Source organism: Triticum aestivum, chromosome 2A (assembly GCF_018294505.1).
Source record: "Triticum aestivum cultivar Chinese Spring chromosome 2A, IWGSC CS RefSeq v2.1, whole genome shotgun sequence".
NCBI classification, from domain to species: Eukaryota; Viridiplantae; Streptophyta; class Magnoliopsida; order Poales; family Poaceae; genus Triticum; species Triticum aestivum.
In genome coordinates this window covers 363,051,025-363,073,548 of record NC_057797.1, presented here as the reverse complement: position 1 = coordinate 363,073,548, position 22,524 = coordinate 363,051,025, and positions in this window count along the sequence as shown.

Below are 22,524 nucleotides of genomic sequence, written 5' to 3'. Positions count from 1 at the left end.
TGTACTATACGTATACACAAGGGAAGAGAAGATTTTCAACCAGAACGTACATGTGCCAGTGCTCGTAGAAGAGTAAAAGTGCGTTATTTTTTTATGTTGCCACGTCCACCAGAAAATAGAAGGAAGGCCAGGAATCTGTCGTGGGATATTATGTCCTTGTGTTCACTTGGACGGGGACCACCAGCAGGGGATCAAATAAAAATGTGCACCAGAAAAATAGGAGTCCAAGTTAGGAATACTTTTATCAGTTTTGTATCGGTCGGTTGTTTGCTAAAATATAAAGCATGCAATCCATTAGATAAGGAAAGGGTCGCTTGTTGTTTTAAACGTGAGAAAGAGTCTAGATTAGAAAGCGTTGCTTCTCAACCAAGTAAATAGGTCATCTATAAAACTAAGGTGCACGCATTGTAAAGGGGAGGTTATTTTTATATGAATTAGACACGGTGTGTTTTTCAGGGTAGACACCCGTATCAAGTTTTGGAGGGATTTTTAGAAAAACTTCTATGTTGCGATTTCTCTTTGTGGAAATTGTTTTGCGCGTGAGTACCTTCATCGCGATTGGTTTTCTTGTGCTGGGCCGCAAGGTTCAAACCCTCTACTTCGTGTACATGGCTTGCGCGGGCGAGAGGTTGCTACTGCAGGTGGTGGAGTGTCGTGGAAGATTGGGCCGCAACAACAGATCAGATCTCACCACGAGGTTCGGTTTACATCAGGTGGTATTCAGAGCAAGGTTGTTCACGGCACAGTGCAAAAGATGACTGGTTTATCATGGAAGCTAAGCTATGGATTTCAATTGGAGGAGGAAGGCCGATGGAATGAACATTTTCATACTCGTGCTATGGTAAAAGAGAGATCATGTGCTATGACAATCGGCCACATGAGTTTGATCAACGCAGCAACCATCGAGATGATGGAGAAGTTGAAACTACCGATGACGCCACGCCCACAACCATACTCGTTCCGTTGGGTTTATGAAGAAATCAGTGTCACAAATCAAACCGAGGTACCTTTTTGTTGGGAATTTTTTTTGCACTGTTTTGCGTGACGTGATTCCGGCACCGATGGTTTCATGTCACTTATTGTTGGAAAGCCATGGTACAAAGAGCACGATGTTGCGTATGATTGTCAAACACACACATATACCGTCAAGAAGGGTAAGAAGTACGACCTAGCGCCCATGGGTCAGGAGCGTTTTAATTCTTGGAGGAAAGCACATCTTGCGAAGATAAAAGAGCAGAAAGAAAATGAAAGGAAGAAGGTCAAAGGTGCTAGAAATTTGATGGTCATCGTCCAGTCTACAAATAACAGTACTATTGGAGAGATCAACTCAAAACCGAGGACGGTTTGTTTCAAGGAGGAGAGGATGATACAAGCACACCAATCATTAGCAATATTAATCCAGTTACTGATCCAGCCGTTAATGATGTTTTAGGTATGCCGAATCTGAAGATTAATGAGAAGCAGTGCAAAGTTAAGGATGAGCCTATTACTGTAACCTATACGTCTGCATATCTGCAAGAATTGAGTGCTAGTTATTTAGCATGGAGATCGGAAGAAGTTGGAGTCCCTGACTATGCGATGGTCCAAAATGATTTAAAGATGGAATTGTTTTCATGGAACCTAGTACGCATGCATGCAATCCATGCACTCCAATGTAGTATACGTATACACGAGGGAAGAGAAAATTTTCAACCAGATCGTATATGTGCTAGTGCTCATAGAAGAGTTAAAGTGCGTTATTTTTTTATGTTGCCACGTCCACCAGAAAATAGAAGAAAGGCCAGGAATCTGTCGTGGGATATTATGTCCTTGTGTTCACTTGGATAGAGACCACCAGCAGGGGATCAAATAAAGATGTGCACCCGAAAAATAGGAGTCCAAGTTAGGAATACTTTTATCAGTTTTGTATCGGTCGGTTGTTTGCTAAAATATAAAGCATGCAATCCATTAGATAAGGAAAGGGTCGCTTGTTGTTTTAAACGTGAGAAAGAGTCTAGATTAGAAAGCGTTGCTTATCAACCAAGTAGATAGGTGAGCTATAAAACTAAGGTGCACACATTATAAAGGGGAGGTTATTTTTATATGAATTAGTCACGATGTGTTTTTAGGGTAAACACCCGTATCAAGTTTTGGAGGGATCTTTAGAAAACCTCTATGTTGCGATTTCTCTTCGCGGAAATTGTTTTGCACGTGAATACCTTCGTCGAGATTGGTTTTCTCGTGTTGGGCCGCAAGGTTCAAACCCTCTACTTTGTGTACATCGCGTGCGCGGGCGAGATGTTGCTACTACTGGCGGTGGAGTGTCGTGGAAGATTGGGCCGCAACAACAGATCGGATCTCACCACAAGGTTCGGTTTACATCACTAGCGATATTCGTTCAATGGAAGGAGACGTTCCCGTCGGCTACGAAAGACACCCGCAATGGCTTCATCAAACTCAAGATGTTGTATCGGCTTAGTATCTCAAAGGTTCTTATAATTATAGGATGTTTGCACATGTGTTCATGGGGGAGTGTATATGCGTATATGTGAGCATCTGTGTTGTACGGTGTGAAAAAGGTAGCAAACACAAAATAAAAAACCCAATAATGAACAAAATAAAAAGCCAATGTGAGTATCTAAGTTGACATTAGTACTCGTATTTTCGTGAATTTATTTCAGGCTCTCTGACGATATTTGTTCAAGGAAGGAAACATTTCCGTTAACTACAAAGGCGCTTGTGATAATTTTACAAATCTCAAAATATTGTGTTGGCTCAGTATCTCAAAGATTATCATAAATGTAGAGTGTGCGTGTGTGCGTTCATATGATGAATGTTTGTATTGTGTTAAAAAATAATAGCAATCATGATAAAAATCCCAGTAGTGCACAAAATATAAAACGAACACGTGTCAATTAGTAAAACATGTAAATCTCTATGAGCCATACTTCTTCAAGGCCAGCCACGTAGCTTCCCACATGGCAATAATAACAAAGTAAAGAAATGAAAGGCTATGCGAATCAACCTGTGGTTGAGTTGGTTAGGTGGACAGTGGTCTCAACCCACCAGGGTTCAAATCCTGGTGCTCGCATTATTTCTGGATTTATTTCAGGATTTCCGGCGATATGCTTTTAATGGGAGGAGACGTTCCCGTCGACGACGAGGTGCCTGCGGTGACTTCATAAATCTCAAGATGATATGCCGGCTCAGTCTCTCGGAGGTGCTCATAGGGATAGGGTGTGCGTGTGTGCGTTCATAGGGGTGAGTGTATGCGCGTGTATATGAGCGCTTGTGTCTGTACTGATGCTCAAAAAAAAACGAAAGGTTAAGGAAAAAACCGGCAGTGGACAAAAAAAACAGGAACATGTATCAAGAGAGAGAGCGCTCACTAACACTAAGAACTCATGGGAAGAGGCCCTCCTTAGCCACTTTAATTATCTTGCATATTACCAAGGACGAGTGCACTTCCCTAAAAAAAGGGACAAGTGCAAAATCGATCAGTTGAGAACTTGCAAGCTTGCTTCGTGGGACTGAATCTTCCTGGCGAAGAGGAGGTGGATCTGGACTTCTCCGAAGAGCTGGATGATTTGTGATGTAGGATGGAACCCTAGGGGCCGATCTTTCACGAAATGAAGGGGATCCTATGAAGAACACGATGAACACGCGAGGGGAAACACTCAAATCAACGAGAACAATCACACATGTGCTAGATTAATGAACACAAAGAGTGATACAAGATTCAAACGCAACAAAGGACGATACAAGAGGTGGTAGTTCTTCCCGATCCGGAGACGGGGTCTTGAATCCACGAGGGGATCTTCCCTTGCGGGGTCTCGAATCCACTTGGGATCCTCTCCGCGGAGGCCTCGGTCTTCAATGGAGTATATGTTAAGTGGACGAGCAATGCTCTCTCTCTCTCTCAAATGAGCTAAACTATTTCTAACCCTAGAAAAGTGAAGGAGGAGTCATATATATAGGCTAAGGGGGTGAAGGGGTACATGGGTCTCGGCCCAACATCATGCATGCAGGCACTGTCCGGATGATCCGGAAGTTTGTCCGGATGATCAGGGCTTCAGGGGTCCGGGTGATCCGGGGCGGCGTCCGGATGGTCCAGACGTGTCGTGGAGGTTGTTGGCTGTCCGGATGTCTGGGTCCGTCCGGATGATCCGAGCTGGGGTCCGGCTGATCCGGCTTCACAAGGAGGCTTGTTGTGGCCTTCGAGCGTTGTAGCTGGATTGTCCTGGCCAGGGGCCGGATTGTCCGGATGGGGATCCGGATCATCCAGGCAAGTCTGGACTTGGCTGTTTCTCTCCTTCGACCCGCCTTGATCCTTAGCTTCTCCATGGCTAACTCCTAGGTACCTAAGTATGCAAAGTGTCTCCGTTTGAGGTAGTAGCCGTGTCTCATGTGATTCAAAAGGGAGTTGCGAGAGGAGTAATGTCACCTTGGTTTCGAGAGCACTTGCACGTGCTCGTGTCATGGGTCCACTTGGCACTTGGTGAGACGATGATAGGTCCATGATGCTCCGCATCATCCCCCCCCCCGGGAAAGATCCGACCTCAGAATGAAATCTTCATCACTATTTTAGGGAGAAAGATCCTTTACATTGAATGTTTTTCTCTTGGGATGTTGATCTTGTAGGCGTTGTTGTTGTAGCGTTCGAGCACCTTGAAGGGTCCATCGGCTCGAGGTAGAAGCTTGGACTTGTGTTCGTTGGCGAAGTGGTCCTTGCGAAGGTGTAGCCACACAAGATCTCCAATGGGGAATATCATGGGTTGCTTGTTGATGTTGAGCTTGGTCGTGAGTCGTTGTACTTGGCGTTTGATTGTTTGTCTTGTATCTTCATGCACCTTCTTGAGATAGCTAGCGTGTGCACTCGCATCCATGTTGATGCGTTCTTGTAGTGGTAGAGGTAGAATGTCCAATGGGGACAAAGGATTGAAACCGTAGACGACCTCGAAGGGGGGCTTGTCGATAGAATGTATTGCGCGGTTGTAGGCCTACTCGGCGATGGGTAGACACTCCTCCCACTGCTTGATGTTCCTCTTGATCAACACGTGTAGGAGAGTAGATAGCATCTGGTTTGTGACCTCCGTTTGGCCGTCGGTTTGTGGATGGTATGCCGAAGAGAACAAAAGCTTGATTCTGAGCTTGGCGCATAGCGTCTTCTAAAAGTAGCTTAGGAACTTGACGTCGCAGTCCGACATGATAGTCTTGGGCACTCCATGTAGATGCAAGGTTTCCCTACAAAAGAGATTAGCAACATGTGAAGCATCGACTATCTTGTTGATGGAATAAAATATGCCATCTTAGAGAAACGGTCCACAACAACAAACATGGAATCCTTTCCATTTTGAGTTTGAGGCAAACCAAGTACAAAGTCCATACTAATATCTTCCCATGGGTGATATGAAATAGGAAGTGGCATATAGAGACCATGGGATTGAGCTTTAGACTTAGCTTTGTGACATGTAGAGCATCGGTTGGTGTAGCGGGAGACATCGCGAAACATCTTGGGCCAAAAGTAGTTCTTGGAGAGTGTAGCAAATGTCTTGTCGCGTCCAAAGTGACCTATAAGTCCTCCTCCATGAGCCTCTTGCAGAAGTAACAAACGAAGAGAAGAATCGGGGATACAAAGTTTGTTAGCTCTCATAAGATAATCATCCTTGATGTAGTATCGTTCCCAAGATGTATGCGTCAAGCATTTGGCATATGGAATAGAAAAAGTAGGATCATGCGCATACAAGTCTTTTATGTGCTCAAAGCCAATAACATTCAATTCAAGTTTAGTGACAAGCATGCATTTGCGGGGAGCATCCACCACAACGTTCTCTTTACCTTTACCTTTAATGTACTTGATGACATAAGGAAAAGACTCAATAAAAGTCACTCCATTTCGCATGTCGCTTATTCAATTTCGTTTGACCCTTAAGATATTTTAGCGTTTCATGATCCGTATGGATGACAAATTCTTGAGGGCGAAGATAATGTTCCCACTCACGCAAAACTTGCACTAAAGCATATAGCTCTTTGTCATAGATGGGATAATTGAGTTGCACTCCGAAAAGTTTTTCACTAAATTAAGCAATTGGGTGCTTCTCTTGCATTAACACACCTCCTATACCATTGCCACTAGCATCGCAATGAACTTCAAAAGTTTTATCAAAATTGGGCAAAGCAAGCAAAGGAGCATGTGTAAGCAAATTCTTAAGCTCATGAAATGCGATTTCTTGGGATGGTCCCCAAAGAAATGGTGCACTCTTTTTACTGAAAGCATGTAAAGGGGATGCAATAGTGCTAAAGTCCTTAACGAATCTATGATTGAAACCAGCTAGGCCAAGGAAACTATGCACTTGTTGCAATTTAGTTGGTTGTGGCCAATTTTTAATAGCATCAATTTTAGCTTCATCAACATGGACACCCTTAGATGACACAACAAAACCCAAGAAAACAAGCTTATTAACACCAAAAAGGCATTTGTCCATATTAGCATAAAGGCGCTCTTTTCTTAGAGTTTGCAAAATGTTTCTAAGATGGGTGACATGATCTTCTAGAGACATGCTAAACACAAGAATATCATGAAAGTAGACCATAACAAATACACCAATGTATGGACGAAGAACATAATGCATCACACGCATAAAAGTGTCGGGTGCTTCGGATAAACCCATAGGCATGACCAACCATTTATACAAGCCAAACTTGGTTTTGAAGCGGTTTTCCATTCATCACCTTCTTGAATGCGGATTTGGTAATAGCCACTTTTAAGATCAATTTTAGAGAAAATGGTAGCTCCGCTAAGCTCATCAAGCATATCGTCAAGGCGAGGAATAGAATACTGATAACAAATGGTGATAGCATTGATGGGCCGGCAATCGGAACACATACGAAAATTACCGTCTTTCTTAGGCACAAGATGACCGGTATGACACAAGGACTTAAGCTTTCACGCACATGCCCATTGTCAATGAGTTGTTGTACTTGCCTTTGTATTTCCTTAGTTTCTTCGGGGTTGACGCGGTAGGGTGCCTTGTTTGGTAGGGGTGCGCCGGGAATGAGGTCGATGTGGTGTTCGATGCCTCGTAGTGGAGGTAGTCCCGGAGGTAGCTCATCGGGAAAAACGTCCTTGAATTCCTGCCATAGAGAAGACAACACTAAAGGTAGATTGTGAGAGGTGTTAGTTCTTGCCACTTCATCTTTGCACACTAGGACATAGTGCATACCACTTGATGGGTTCTCACACACTTCTCTCATCTCACTTTTGGTAGCGAATAACACTAAGTTTTTCTTGTCGCTCATCGTGGAGGCACTTGATTTTGGTTTGTGGTGCTCACTCTCTTTTTGGTGGTTCATTCTCTCACTATTCTCTCCATGATGGGTGGTTGCTTACTTGTCGGTGATCACTTGGCTTGGTGACATAGGTCGTAGCACGTACTCCTTCCCTTTAATCTTGAAGCTATGGTTCTTCGATTGTGGATGACACCGCGGTCAAATTGCCAAGGTCGTCCAAGTAGGAGGTGGAAAACGGACATAGGAACCACATCACATTCCAAAGTGTCTTCGTATGCACCAATCTTGAAGGAGACTTGAACGGTGTACTCCACTTGGATGGTGCCGGAGTCGCTAAGCCATTGGATCTTGTAAGGGCGAGGGTGCTTCATCTTGACCAATTGTATCTTGGAACATAGCTCTTCACTTGCCAAGTTGTGGTAACTTCCTCCGTCGATGATGACCTTCATGGAACGACCGTTGATGCCCGCTTGGGTGTGGAAGATATGGCATCGTTGGTCTTCGTCTTGTTGGTGCTGAAGTGTCAAGACCTTGGAAACAACGAGAGAGGGGCTCGAATCATTGTCACAAAAGACTTGGTCATCTTCATCTTCATTCACTTGTCGGTCCATTGCCATATGCTCAAGGGCTTCCATTTCCTCTTCGCTCATGGAGTCGTAAGTGCCATCGTCGTTGGCGATCATGGTGTGCCGGTTGGTGCACTCGAAAGTCTTGTGGCCTCAGCCTCCACATGTGAAGCATTTGATGGAACTCATCTTGACGGGCTCATCGATTGGAGTAGATGATGATGAGGTTCTTGGCTTGAAGTTTCTTATAGTAGGAGGACGATTTGAATATGTCGAAGTTTTCTTGTAGCCTGACTTGTCGCTGTTGCTTGTAGAAGGTTTTGTTGCGGAAGGAGGCATCATAGTTGTTGAAGCTTGATTGTAGGAGGAGCCGTAGGACTTGGAAGAGAACTTGGCATACTTCTAGTCATGTTGCACTTGTCGCTCCTCCTTGGTAGCTTGATGCACTAGCTCAATGAGGTTTGAGTAAGGTTGGAAGTCGGTGATCTTCTTGATAGGATGATTGAGTCCATTCAAGAAACATCCATAGTTTGCTCATCATCTTCTGTGACATTAGCTCGAATCATGGCAATCTCCATTTCCATGTAATACTCTTCAATGGTCTTTGTGCCTTGCTTGAGGAGTTGTAACTTATTGAAGAGGTCGCAGTTATAGTATGTTGGCACAAAGCGTGCCCTCATGACATCCTTCATTTGATTCCATGTTGTGATGGGTGGTTCACTGTAACGCCCCATATGTAACTTGCCATATTTGCATTCCAACTCTTGCCATTTTCGGCACTAAGTTATGATATTCCTCGTGGTTTGGTTTTGTCTTTGTGTTGTTTTTGTCCTTGTCTTGCATCTCATATCATGTCATCATGTGCATCGTATTTGCATACGTGTTCGTCTCATGAATCCGAGCATTTTCCCCGTTGTCCGTTTTGCATTCCGGCACTCCTACATCCTCCGGCGTCCCCTTTTGCCTCTTTTCGTGTGCGGGTGTTAAATGTTCTCGGATTGGACCGAGACTTTCCATGCGGCCTGGGTTCACTACCGGTAGACCACCTATCAAGTTCCGTGCCATTTGGACTTCGTTTGATACTCCAACGGTTAACCGAGAAACCGTGAAGGCCTCGTGTGTGTTGCAGCCCAACACCTCTCCAAAGTGGCCCAAAGCCCAGCTAAACATCCTCCATCCTCTCGGTCGTTCGATCACGATCGCGTGGCCGAAAACCACACCTCATTTGGAGTCTCCTAGCTCCCTCTATCTATAAATAGGTGCATCCCCCCGAAATCTGCGGATGAAACCCTAACCTACTTCCCCTCGCGCTGCCGAACATTTCCTCTCCACCGGCCGGACGTGTCCGCCCCGCTCCCCCCGTCTACTCGCGAGCCGCTAGGTGTCGCCGCCGCCATCCCCGCGCCGCCACCCGCGCGCCGGCCCGCCGGGCCCAGGCGGGGCCCTCCCGGCCCGCGCGCCGTCGCCTACCCGGCTCGACCGCGCCGCCCGCCTCCTCGCACCCGCCTCCTTGCGCCGGCGTTGACTTCGCTGCCGTGCCGCCACAGCCGACATTGCCGGTCACCGTCAACACCGGCGACCTCGCGCCACCCGCTCCGGTCCCGCGCCGCCTCACCGACTCTGGCGCCGCCCTCCGACGATCCGGATCCGGCAAGTACGCTACGCCGGCGAGCTCATCCGACTCCGGCCATCGTCCCGCTACTCCGGCGAGCTGTTCTGGCCAACCTCGGGAAACATGGTGCCCCGATCCAGATCTGAGAGAAACCCTAGAGGTTGACTCCGTTTTCTGCCTAAGTCCCCAACATTTTTAGGCATCTTCATCATGTCATATCTTTGCATCTGTAGCTCCATTTTGGGCGTGTAGCATATCAAATTGTTTGTCTGGATGTGCACTATATTTCATTAAATTGTACCATGTTGATTTGAGTTCATCTTGATGCCCTAAATGCTGTTGCAAGAGTGCTATGTAATTTAGGTTCTGATTCTTAACAAATTATGGACATTTGTCATTTTTGCCATGTTTAATGTGTGCCTCCTATGAACTTGAACCCTACATGTGTTTTGGGCTATGCCATTCCATCTTTACAGGGGTGTATGCCATGTATTTTTGTGATCAATGTGGTGACTAGCACAAGCATGTAAAGTAGCTCTCGTGATGTTGCTGATTTCAGGGACTTAGAATTCTTCTAAGTCATTTCCCTGATGATATTTTTATGCCATGTATTCTTGTTGCTACAGAGTGGTCCATGCCTCTTTTGAGCATGTTCAGTAAGGATGATTTTGAGATATTGTTATGCTCTATCCATCCATGTCTTTGTTTGCAATTATGGAGTACCCTAGCATGACTCAATCTTGCTCTACTTTTGCTATAAAATGTTCCTGGCAGATTATTTACATGTTAATCAATTTTGCCGAGGTTGTTGTAGTTGATCCATGCATGCTATGAGGTTGTTCTTGCCATGTTTAGCTTATTGATCATGTCTTCTTGCTGGGTGTATGCTTAGTTTGTCTTGCAATGCCTTGTGATGAGTGCATTGAGCTCGTTAACATGCCTACATAACTCTGTTTTTGCCATATCCAGTTTTCTGCTAAGTCTGAATCTGTTAACAAAACTTGCTATGTTTACTTGGGTGCCATTACATTTTTTGATCCCTTTTGTCTTATGGTCAGTACGGGACTTTTGTTATATGCTTTGAGTAGTTTCATGCCATGCCTTGCTTTGCCATGTTATATTCCTGTAGCATGTTGTTATCTTACTCTAAACATTGCTTCCTGATGTTAAATCCTGACATGTTGTTATTTTCACCAAGTCTGTGAACCTGATATCTTTTGCACTTTTGCCATGCTTGTTTGAACCTGCTATTGTGTGAATTAGCCATAGCTCAGTGTTCATATTTTGTCAAGCATATTGAGTGGATCACTGCCATGTGCTTTGTTGCTATGTTAGAGTGCAGTAGCTTATTTTCTTGATGCATTCTAGATGGCATTGTGCTGTTAATCGCAGCTTTGTGCCATTATTGTTTTGCTTACCATTTGCAAACCGTGCATCCGATTCCGGTGATCTTTATATCGATTTCGAACGAAATCAAATCATATTTCCAGCGGCACTCTTAGTTTTCCAAGTTGAGGCCTGGTTTAATCTTTTCCTTCCGGAGCAGGCATATGCATTGCATATCACATCCCACATATCATGCCATGTTTTGCATCATGTTGCTTGCGCATTGCACCGTGGTTGATTGTGTTTCCCTTTGCTTGTGTTCTTTCTTTGGGTAGAGCCGGGAGACGAGTACGTGATTGAGGAACCCGTTGAGTACACTTACGAGGATCAAGCTTACGTCAACTCGGAGAACTTTGCAGGCAAGATGACCATACCCTCGAAATCACTTTTATCTTTGCTTGCTAGTTGCTCGCTCTATTGCTATGCCTATGCCATGATACCTACCACTTGCTTATCATGCCTCCCATATTGCCATGTCAAACCTTTAACCCACCTTGTCCTAGCAAACCATTGTTTGGCTATGTTACCGCTTTGCTCAGCCCCTCTTATAGCGTTGTTAGTTACAGGTGAAGATTGGAGTTTGTTCCTTGTTGGAACATGATTATTGTTGGGATATCACTATTATATCTTGTTTACTTTAATGCACCTATATACTTGGTAAAGGGTGGAAGACTCGGCCTTATGCCTGGTGTTTTGTTCCACTCTTGCCGCCCTAGTTTCCGTCATACCGGTGTTATGTTCCTTGATTTTGCGTTACTTACGCGGTTGGGTTATAATGGGAACCCCTTGACAGTTCGCCTTGAATAAAACTCCTCCAGCAAGGCCCAACCTTGGTTTTACCATTTGCCACCTAGCATTTTTCCCTTGGGTTCCGCGGACTCAAGGGTCATCTTTATTTTAAACCCCCCTGGGCCAGTGCTCCTCTGAGTGTTGGTCCAAACTAGAGCCCTTTGCAGCGCCCCCTTGGGGAAACTCGAGGTTTGGTTTTAGTTGTACGGAGCGCTCATCCGGTGTGCCCTGAGAACGAGATATGTGCAGCTCCTATCGGGATTTGTCAGCACATTCTGGCGGCTTTGCTGGTCTTGTTTTACCATTGTCAAGATGTCTTGTAACCGGGATTCCGAGTCTGATCGGGCCGTCCTGGGAGAAGGAATATCCTTCGTTGACCATGAGAGCTTGTGATGGGCTAAGTTGGGACACCCCTGCAGGGATTTGAACTTTCGAAAGACATGCCCGCGGTTATGGGCAGATGGGAATTTGTTAATGTCCGGTTGTAGAGAACCTGAAACTTAACTTAATTAAAATGAATCAACAGCGTGTGTAGCCGTGATGGTCTCTTTTCGGCGGAGTCCCGGAAGATAACACGGTCTCGAGTTATGCTTGAACGTAAGTAGTTCTAGGATCACTTCCTGATAATAGATTCTCGAACGTGCTTTGCCTTTCTCTTCTCACTCTCATTTCCGTATGTTAGCCACCATATATGATAGTGCTTGCTGCAGCTCCACCTCATACCTTTTACCTACCCATAAGCTTAAATAGTCTTGATCGCGAGGGTGTGAGATTGCCGAGTCCCCGTGGCTCACAGATTACTTCAAAAACCAGATGCAGGTGCCGATGATACCGTTCCAGGGGATGCGACTGAGCTCAAGTGGGAGTTCGATGAGGACTCAGGACGATACTACGTTTCCTTTCCAGACAATCAGTAGTGGAGCCCAGTTGGGGCGATCGGGGATCATATGCATTTGGGGTTGTCTTTATTTTGGTTCCGTAGTCGGACCTTGATTGTATCTGGATGATTGGAATGTTATATTTATGAATTGTGTGAAGTGGCGATTGTAAGCCAACTATGTACCTCTTTCTTATTCAGTACATGGGATGTGTAAAGATTAACCCTCTTGCGACATTGCCTACAATGCGGTTATGCCTCTAAGTCGTACTCCGACACGTGGGAGATATAGCCGCATCATGGGTGTTACAAGTTGGTAATCAGAGCCTTCCCCGACTTAGGAGCCCCCTACTTTATCGAATCGCTGGCGTTGTTGAGTCTTGAAAAATGTTTCGAGTCTTATAGGATTATATATATCGGAGAGTAGGATTCTTTTTACTCCTCAGTCCCTTCGTCGCTCTGGTGAGGCATCCTGACGTAGAGTTTTGACTCTTCTCTTCTCAAATTTCACTAAAATTTTTTAGGATCACGCGGGTATCTTGGAATCGTTCCGATGGTTTTGTGACAAGAACATTGTTCTTGATTTCTGCTGACATTTAGGGGTTGTGGCAGTGTCCCAGGGAGTTGAGCTCTGAGGTGTTGTCGTCACAATTTTATCGTTGCAGTTCTGGAATACCTGAGTTTCGCCGACATCGAAAATCTCTTTTATGCATTTGTTGGTGAGATAACCTCGACGCCACCCAGTACTGGGGCGGGAGTTCGGGAGTATTGCCATAACTTGTATAACGGATGCTTTTCGAAGGTTGAGGTAAATGATTTCCAAAGGTTTCTTGGTTATGTGTTGATGGATGGATACAGCTGGATGTAGGATTTGCTAGTTTTGGGTGAGATATTATGCTTCCCCTGTATGCCCAACACCTGATTTCATTACCGAAAAATTTCGGGAGTTTCATAGGTGGGAATTCATGTAGCTCTAGTATTCCTTCCACGGATATTTGGTTTGTGATTGGGTAATCCTTACCAAGTATTTGTTCATGTCCGTACCTTGTTGTTTTATTATTCATCTACCTCTATCTTAGTGGCTTCTCAATTTATGGAAGTGTGACCATTTAATTTGGAATTCATTCGTTCATTCTTGTTCGAATGTTAAGACTATATGTTGCAATTTCGACCCATTTGATTCAGCTTGAATATATGTCTTTCAAGATGCTAACGGACGTCACCCTCTTCAGGATGGCTCCTCCAACACGTCAGAATCTGGAACCACCGCCACCACCTCCATCGCCGGAGGCATGGCAAGCTGTGATGGCCGCTACCAACGCCAACACGCAGCTGATCATGCAACTCTTGCAAGAGCGCAACCAAGGAAATTAAGGCAATGACAACAATCAAAATCAGTTTGCTACACTCAACCAGTTCCTCGCAAACCAGCCAAAGACCTTCAGTAACTGTGTCGAGGCCACATACACTGATGATTGGCTCATGGATATCTGCAAACATTTCGAGTGCAGCAACGTTATGCCTGAGGACTTTGTCAAGTTTGCTTCGTTCCAACTCAAAGACCAAGCTGCAGAGTGGTATCAGCAATACAAAGATTCCAGAGGAGGTCATGTGATTACCTGGGATGATTTCGGCCAAGACTTCAAAGCTCGCCACATTCCTCAGAGTGTTGTTGAGAGCAAGCGTGAGGAGTTCCGCAATCTGAAGCAAGGAAGCTTGTCTGTTTACCAATACAACATCATGTTCCAGAAGCTCGCTCGTTTCGCTAAGCAAGACGTCCCTGACGAGAGGTGGCCTCAGAGAAGATCTGCAACTAGCTCTTGTGCTTTTTGAGCCGAAGAAGTACGATGAGTTCTACAATATGGCACTAAAGCAAGATACTGCTCAGCTCAAGTGCGATGCTTCCAAGAAGAGAGTCAGGGATGCAACTCCTTCTTCCTCAACTCAAGTGTCAACTAAGCAGCAAAAGTATTGGTTGCCTCCTCCTCCTCCGTTCCGTCAGCCTTATCAGCAGAAGAGCAAAGGTGGCAATGGATCTTCCCACCCACCCAATCTAGGCTTTTAGAACAAGACTTCGTGTCATGCTCCAAGGTCAAGTGCTCCGTATCACCGTCCGCTCTCAGAGGTCACGTGCAACAAGTGTCAGCAGAAGGGTCACTATGCAAACAAATGCTTCATCCAGAGGCGTCTTCCGCCTCCCCCTCCTGTGAGATCTGCCAGCACCGCAGTGGTCAAGCATAATCCCAAGCATGCCAAGGTCAACATGATGAACGTAGCTCAGGCAGAGGACTCGTCAGAAGTGATCATGGGTAACCTTCCAGTTAACGATATTCCTGCTAAAGTTCTTTTTGATACTGGTGCATCGCATTGTTTCATTTCTAAACTTTTTGCATCAAAGTATGAGTGTGATTATCAACATTTGCCAAGATCTTTATCAATTGTGTCCCCGGGCAAGCAAATGACAGCTAATATCTATGTCCCAGATGTTTCTATCATGATGGGCGACTACAAATTTCTAGCTTCTCCTATTGTTCTTGGTGACTCAGATATTGATCTAATTCTCGGCATGGACTGGCTTTCTAAGCACAAGGATCAGCTTGATTGTGCTGCCAGGCAGATTCAACTGACACATTCGTCTGAGGATGTAATCGTATTTGCCGCTCGTGATGATACCATTCGACTGTTTTCTCTCAATGAGAAGGGCAAGTTGGATGCCATTTCTCAGATTCCAGTCGTTTGTGAATATCAAGACGTCTTTCTAGAAGAGCTTCCAGGAATGCCTCCTCACTGACTAGTTGAATTCGTCATTGATCTTGAGCCTGGAACAGAACCTATTTGCAAACGTCCTTACAAGCTTCGACCTGAAGAGTTGAAGGAGCTGAAGAAACAACTCGATATTCAAGAGCGTATGGGTCTCATCCGACCAAGTTCTTCTCCATGGGGTTGTGGTGTTCTTTTTGTCAAGAAGAAGGATGGAACGGACCAACTTTGTGTCGACTACCGTCCATTGAACAAGAAGACCATAAAGAACAAGTACCCACTTCCCAACATCAATGAGCTTTTCGAACAACTCAAAGGTGCTCAAGTATTCTCCAAGCTTGATCTCCGTATGGGCTATCATCAGATTCGCATTCGTGAACAAGACATCCCCAAGTCAGCATTCAGAACAAGCTATGGTTCATATGAATACACCGTCATGTCTTTCGGCCTTGTCAATGCTCCTCCAACATTCTCTCGCATGATGAACTTCATCTTCAACCCCTACACAAATGACTTCGTTTTGGTCTATATCGATGACATTTTGGTCTTTTCCAAGAACAAGGAGGATCATGCCAAGCACTTGAGATTGGTGCTGGACAAACTCAGAGAACATCAGTTCTATGCGAAATTTTCAAAGTGCAAGTTTTGGCTCGATGAGGTTCTCTACCTTGGGCATATCATCTCCGCCAAGGGCATAACTGTTAATCCTGAGAAGGTGTCTGCAGTTGTGAATCAGGAACTGCCTCAAAATGTGAAGCAACTCCGCAGCTTCCTTGGGCTCGCAAGCTATTGTCGAAGGTTCGTTGAGAATTTCTCTAAGATTGCGAAGCCTCTTTCCAACCTCCTCCAGAAGCATGTGAAGTATGTCTGGACACCTGAATGTGACATCGCTTTCAACACCCTCAAAGAGCAGTTAGTCACAACTCCAGTTCTGACTCCTCCTGATGAATCCAAACCATTTGAGGTTTTCTGTGATGCTTCCCTTCAAGGTCTCGGTGCTGTGTTAATGCAAGAGAAGAAATTTGTGGCCTATACCTCTCGCCAGTTGAAGCCCAACGAAAAGAACTATCCCACTCATGACCTTGAGTTGGCGGCAGTTGTCCATGCTCTTTTAACATGGAGACATCTCTTGTTGGGAAGAAAAGTGGACATCTTCACTGATCATAAGAGTCTCAAGTATATCTTCACTCAGCCCAACCTCAACCTCAGGAAGACTCGTTGGGTCGAAATGATTCAAGAGTATAATCCGAGTATTGAATACACTCCAGGCAAGGCCAATGTCATTGCTGACGCATTGAGTAGGAAGGCTTACTGCAATAGTTTGATTCTCAAGCCCTACAAACCAGAGCTTTGTGAAGCTTTCTGCAAACTTAGTCTCCAAGTTGTTCCTCAAGGATTCCTTGCCAACCTCCAAGTCTCTCCTATTTTGGAAGATCAGATTCGTGAGGCTCAACTCTTGATGCTATGGTGAAGAAGGTGAAGATTGGGATTGCCAAGAGTCAACCCAAGTACAGGTGCTATCGCCTTGATGACAAGGATACTCTATTCTTCGAGGATCGAATTGTTGTTCCTAAGGGTGACCTTCGTAAAGTCATTATGAACAAGGCTCACAATTCACTCCTATTTATTCACCCTAGAAGTACAAAGATGTACCATGAACTTAAGCAGTCATATTGGTGGACTCGAATGAAGCGCGAGATTGCTTAGTTCGTGAATGAATGTGATGTCTGCAGAAGGGTGAAAGTAGAACACCAACAGCCAGCTGGTCTCCTCCAACCTCTTGCCATTCCAGAATGGAAGTTTGACCATATTGAGATGGACTTCGTGACTGGATTTCCAAAGTCCAAGCGTGGCAATGATGCTATCTTCATTGTCATGGACAAGCTCACTAAAGTGGCTCATTTTCTGCCTATCAAAGAATCTATCACAACAGCTCAGTTGGCAAAGCTATATACCTCCAGGATTGTCTCCTTGCACGGCATTCCGCAGTTGATATCTTCAGATCGTGGAAGCATCTTTTACCTCAAAGTTCTAGGATTCTTTTCAAAAGGCCATGGGTACCAACATTCGCTTCAGCACATCCTTTCATCCCCAAACTAGTGGCCAAGTCAAGCGAGTCAATCAAATTCTTGAAGATATGCTCAGGGCATGTGTCATTTCTTTCGGTATGAAGTGGGAAGATTGTCTTCCATATGCCGAGTTCTCCTACAACAACAGCTTCCAAGCGAGTTCGGGCAAGATCCCATTCGAGATTCTCTATGGAAGGAAGTGCCGTACTCCTCTTAACTGGTCAGAGACTGGTCAACGCCAACTTCTTGGCAATGATTTGATCACAGAGGCTGAAGAAATGTGCAAAGTCATTCGTGAAAATCTCAAAGCCGCGCAATCGTGCCAGAAGAGTTACTATGATAGCAAGCATCGTCACTTGGCTTTCGAGATCGGAGACCATGTCTACCTCCGCGTCTCTCCAATGAAAGGTACTCGTCGCTTCGGTATCAAAGGGAAGCTTGCCCCAAGATACGTGGGTCCTTTCAAGATCATTGGAAAAAGAGGCGATCTCGCCTATCAACTTGAGCTTCCATCCAACTTTGCAAATGTGCACGACGTGTTTCATGTGTCTCAGCTTCGCAAGTGTTTCAAGACTCCTGACCGCACCATAAACTTCGAAGAGATTGATCTCCAAGAATACCTATCTTATCATGAGCATCCCGTTGCTATTCTTGAAGAAACTGAGCGCAAGACGCGCAACAAGTCTATCAAATTCCTGAAAGTGAAGTGGTCACATCATTCCGACCGCGAAGCCTCCATTCCGAATATCCGGAGTTTTTCTAGTCCTAGATCTCGGGACGAGATCCTTTCGTAGTGGTGGAGTGTTGTAACGCCCCATATGTAACTTGCCATATTTGTATTCCAACTCTTGCCATTTTCGGCACTAAGCTATGATATTCCTCGTGGTTGGGTTTTGTATTCGTGTTGTTTTTGTGCTTGTCTTGCATCTCATATCATGTCATCATGTGCATCGCATTTGCATACGTGTTCGTCTCATGCATCCGAGCATTTTCCCTGTTGTCTGTTTTGCATTCCGACACTCCTACGTCCTCCGGCATCCCCTTTTGCCTCTTTTCGTGTGCAGGTGTTAAACGTTCTCGGATTAGACCGAGACTTTCCATGCGGCCTGGGTTCACTACCGGTAGACCACCTATCAAGTTCCGTGCCATTTGGACATCGTTTGATACTCCAACGGTTAACCGAGAAACCGTAAAGGCCTCGTGTGTGTTGCAGCCCAACACCTCTCTAAAGTGGCCCAAAGCCCAGCTAAACATCCTCCATCTGCCCGGTCGTCCGATCACGATCGCGTGGCCGAAAACCACACCTCATTTGGAGTCTCGTAGCTCCCTCTATCTATAAATAGGTGCTTCCCCCCGAAATTTGCGGATGAAACCCTAACCTACTTCCCCTCGCGCCGCAGGACATTTCCTCTCCACCGGCCGGACGTGTCCGCCCTGCTCCCCCGTCCAATCGCGAGCCACCAGGTGTCGCCGCCGCCATCCCCGCGCCGCCACCCGCACGCCGGCCCACCGGGCCCAGGCGGGGCCGCCCCGGCCCGCGCGCCGCCGCCTACCCGGCTCGACCGCGCCGCCCGCCTCCTCGCGCCGGCATTGACTTCGCTGCCGCGCTGCCGGAACCGACATCGCCGGTCGCCGTCGACGCCGGCGACCCCGCGCCGACCGCTCCGGTCCTGCGCCCCCTCACCGACTCCGGCGCCGCCCTCCGACGATCTGGATCCAGCAAGTACGCTACGCCAGCGAGCTCATCCGACTCCGGCCACCGTCCTGCTACTCCAGCGAGCTGTTCCGGCCAACCTTGGGAAACATGCCGCCCCGATCCAGATCTGAGAGAAACCCTAGAGGTTGACTCCGTGTTCCGCCTAAGTCCCCAACATTTTTAGGCATCTTCATCATGTCATATCTTTGCATCTATAGCTCCGTTTTGGGCGTGTAGCAGATCAAATTGTTCGTCTGGATGTGCACTACATTTCATTCCATTGCACCATGTTCATTTGAGTTCATCTTGATGCCCTAAATGCTGTTGCAATAGTGCTATGTAATGTTAGATTTTGATTCTTAACAGATTATGGACATTTGTCATTTTTGCCATGTTTAATGTGTGCCTCCTATGAACTTGAACCCTACATGTGTTTTGGGCTATGCCATGCCATCTTTACATGGGTGTATGCCATGTATTTTTGTGATGTGGTGACTAGCACAAGCATGCAAAGTAGCTCTCGTGATGTTGCTGATTTCAGGGACTTAGAATTCTTCTAAGTCATTTCCCTGATGATATTTTTATGCCATGTATTCTTGTTGCTACAGAGTGGTCCATGCCTATTTTGAGCATGTTCAGTAAGGATGATTTTGAGATATTGTTATGCTCTATCCATCCATGTCTTTGTTTGCAATTATGGAGTACCCTAGCATGACTCAATCTTGCTCTACTTTTGCTAGAAATGTTCTTGGCAGATTGTTTACACGTTAATCAATTTTGCCGAGGTTGTTGTAGTTGATCCATGCATTATATGAGGTTGTTATTGCCATGGTTAGCTTATTGATCATGTCTTCTTGCTGGGTGTATGCTTAGTTTGTCTTGCAATGCCATGCTTGTTTGAACCTGCTATTGTGTGAATTAGCCGTAGCTCAGTGTTCATATTTTGTCAAGCATCTTGAGTGGATCACTTCCATGTGCTTTGTTGCTATGTTAGAGTGCAGTAGCTTATTTTCTTGATGCATTCTAGATGGCATCATGCTGTTAATCGCAGCTTTGTGCCATTATTGTTTTGCTTGCCATTTGCAAACCGCGCATCCGATTCCGGTGATCTTTATATCGATTTCGACCGAAATCAACTCATCTTTCCAGCGGAACTCTTAGTTTTCCAAGTTGAGGCCCAGTTCAATCTTTTCCTTCCGGAGCACACATATGCATTGCATATCACATCCCGCATATCATGCCATGTTTTGCATCATGTTGCTTGCGCATTGCACCGTGGTTGATTGTGTTTCCCTTTACTTGTGTTCTTGCTTTGGGTAGAGCCAGGAGACGAGTACGTGATCGAAGAACCCGTTGAGTACGCTTACGAGGATCAAGCTTATGTCAACTCGGAGAACTTTGCAGGCAAGATGACCATACCCTCGAAATCACTTCTATCTTTGCTTGCTAGTTGCTCGCTCTATTGCTATGCCTATGCCGCGATACCTACCACTTGCTTATCATCCCTCCCATATTGCCATGTCAAACCTTTAACCCACCTTGTCCTAGCAAACCGTTGTTTGGCTATGTTACCGCTTTGCTCAGCCCCTCTTATAGCGTTGTTAGTTACAGGTGAAGATTGGAGTTTGTTCCTTGTTGGAACATGATTATTGTTGGGATATCACTATTATATCTTGTTACTTTAATGCACCTATATACTTGTTAAAGGGTGGAAGACTCGGCCTTATGCCTAGTGTTTTGTTCCACTCTTGCCGCCCTAGTTTCCGTCATACCGGTGTTATGTTCCTTGATTTTGCGTTCCATACGCGGTTGGGTTATAATGGGAACCCCTTGACAGTTCGCCTTGAATAAAACTCCTTGTCGGTGTCAAAATCGGTGGATCTCGGGTAGGGGATCCCGAACTATGCGTCTAAGGCGGATGGTAACAGGAGGTAGGGGACACGATGTTTTACCCAGGTTCGGGCCCTCTTGATGGAGGTAAAACCCTACGTCCTGCTTGATTATTCTTGATAATATGAGTAGTACAAGAGTTGATCTTCCACGAGATTGGAGAGGCTAAACCCTAGAAGCTAGCCTATGGTATGATTGTATGTTGTCCTACGGACTAAAACCCTCCGGTTTATATAGACACCGGAGGGGGCTAGGGTTACACAAGGTCGGTTACAAAGGAGGAGGTATCTATATCCGTATTGCCTAGCTTGCCTTCCACGCCAAATAGAGTCCCATCCGGACACGGGATGAAGTCTTCAATCTTGTATCTTCATAGTCCAATAGTCCGGCCAAAGGATATAATCCGGCTGTCCGGATACCCCCTAATCCAGGACTCCCTCAGTAGCCCCTGAACCAGGCTTCAATGATGATGAGTCTGGCACGCAGTGTTGTCTTCGGCATTGCAAGGCGGGTTCCTCCTCCGAATACACCAGGAGGAGTTTGAATACAAGGATAGTGTCCAAGCCTGCAAAATAAGTTCCACATACCACCATAGAGAGAATAATATTTCCACAAATCTAATCTGCTGACACGCTTTGGCAGCATGACATCACGCCATGCCCGGTAATTATTCGAACCGTTTTTTATAACTAGCCCCGCACGTAACGCGAGGCGGTTTCTTGACACGTCTTGTCAAAGTAGAGATCGTGTTCCCCTTATTGCGGGATTCTCATCAATACAGGCGTGGGTAACCCAACCGTGCCACCAATTACGACGCATGGGGGATAAGCGAGTTTTACCAGGCTAGTGGGGGGCGCATAGTTTCGCCCGTCCTTATAAAGGGATAAGGTCTCACCTTTTTCTACCCACGCCTTCTTCCTCCTTTGTTCATCCATTCTTGCGCACTCGAGCTCCAACGCCCAAGTCCACATACTTCTCCTCAACTCTCTCCAAACATGTCCGGAGCGGGAGGCAAGTGGATGGCCTCCTCCGTCACGGAGGGACACATCAAAAATCTACGTGGAGCCGGATACTTAGCCGTGGATATCGCGCACCGGCTGCCAGCCGCGGGGCAGGTCGTCCCTACCCCGAAACCTCACGAAAGGGTGGTTTTCCTCCCCCACTTCGTCCGCGGACTGGGGTTTCCCCTCCATCCATTCGTCTGCGGCCTCATGTTCTATTATGGGATGGACTTTCATGATCTGGCCCCGGATTTCATCCTCAACATCTCGGTGTTCATCGTCGTGTGCGAGGCTTTTCTCTGCATCCGGCCCCACTTCGGCCTGTGGCTGAAGACCTTCAATATCAAGCCGAAGGTGGTGGGCGGCCAGCAAGCGGAATGTGGCGGAGCCATGGTGGGCAAAATGCCCAACGTTATATGGCTCGAGGGCTCCTTCGTGGAGACCATAAAGGGGTGGAAATCGGGGTGGTTCTACATCACCGAGCTGCACGACACCAACTGGGTGGCGGCCCCCGAGTTTCGATCCGGAATCCCCACGCGGCTCACTTCCTGGAAGGAGAAGGGCCTGTCCTGCGGTTTATCGGTGGAGCTGGACGGACTCCAGAAGTGT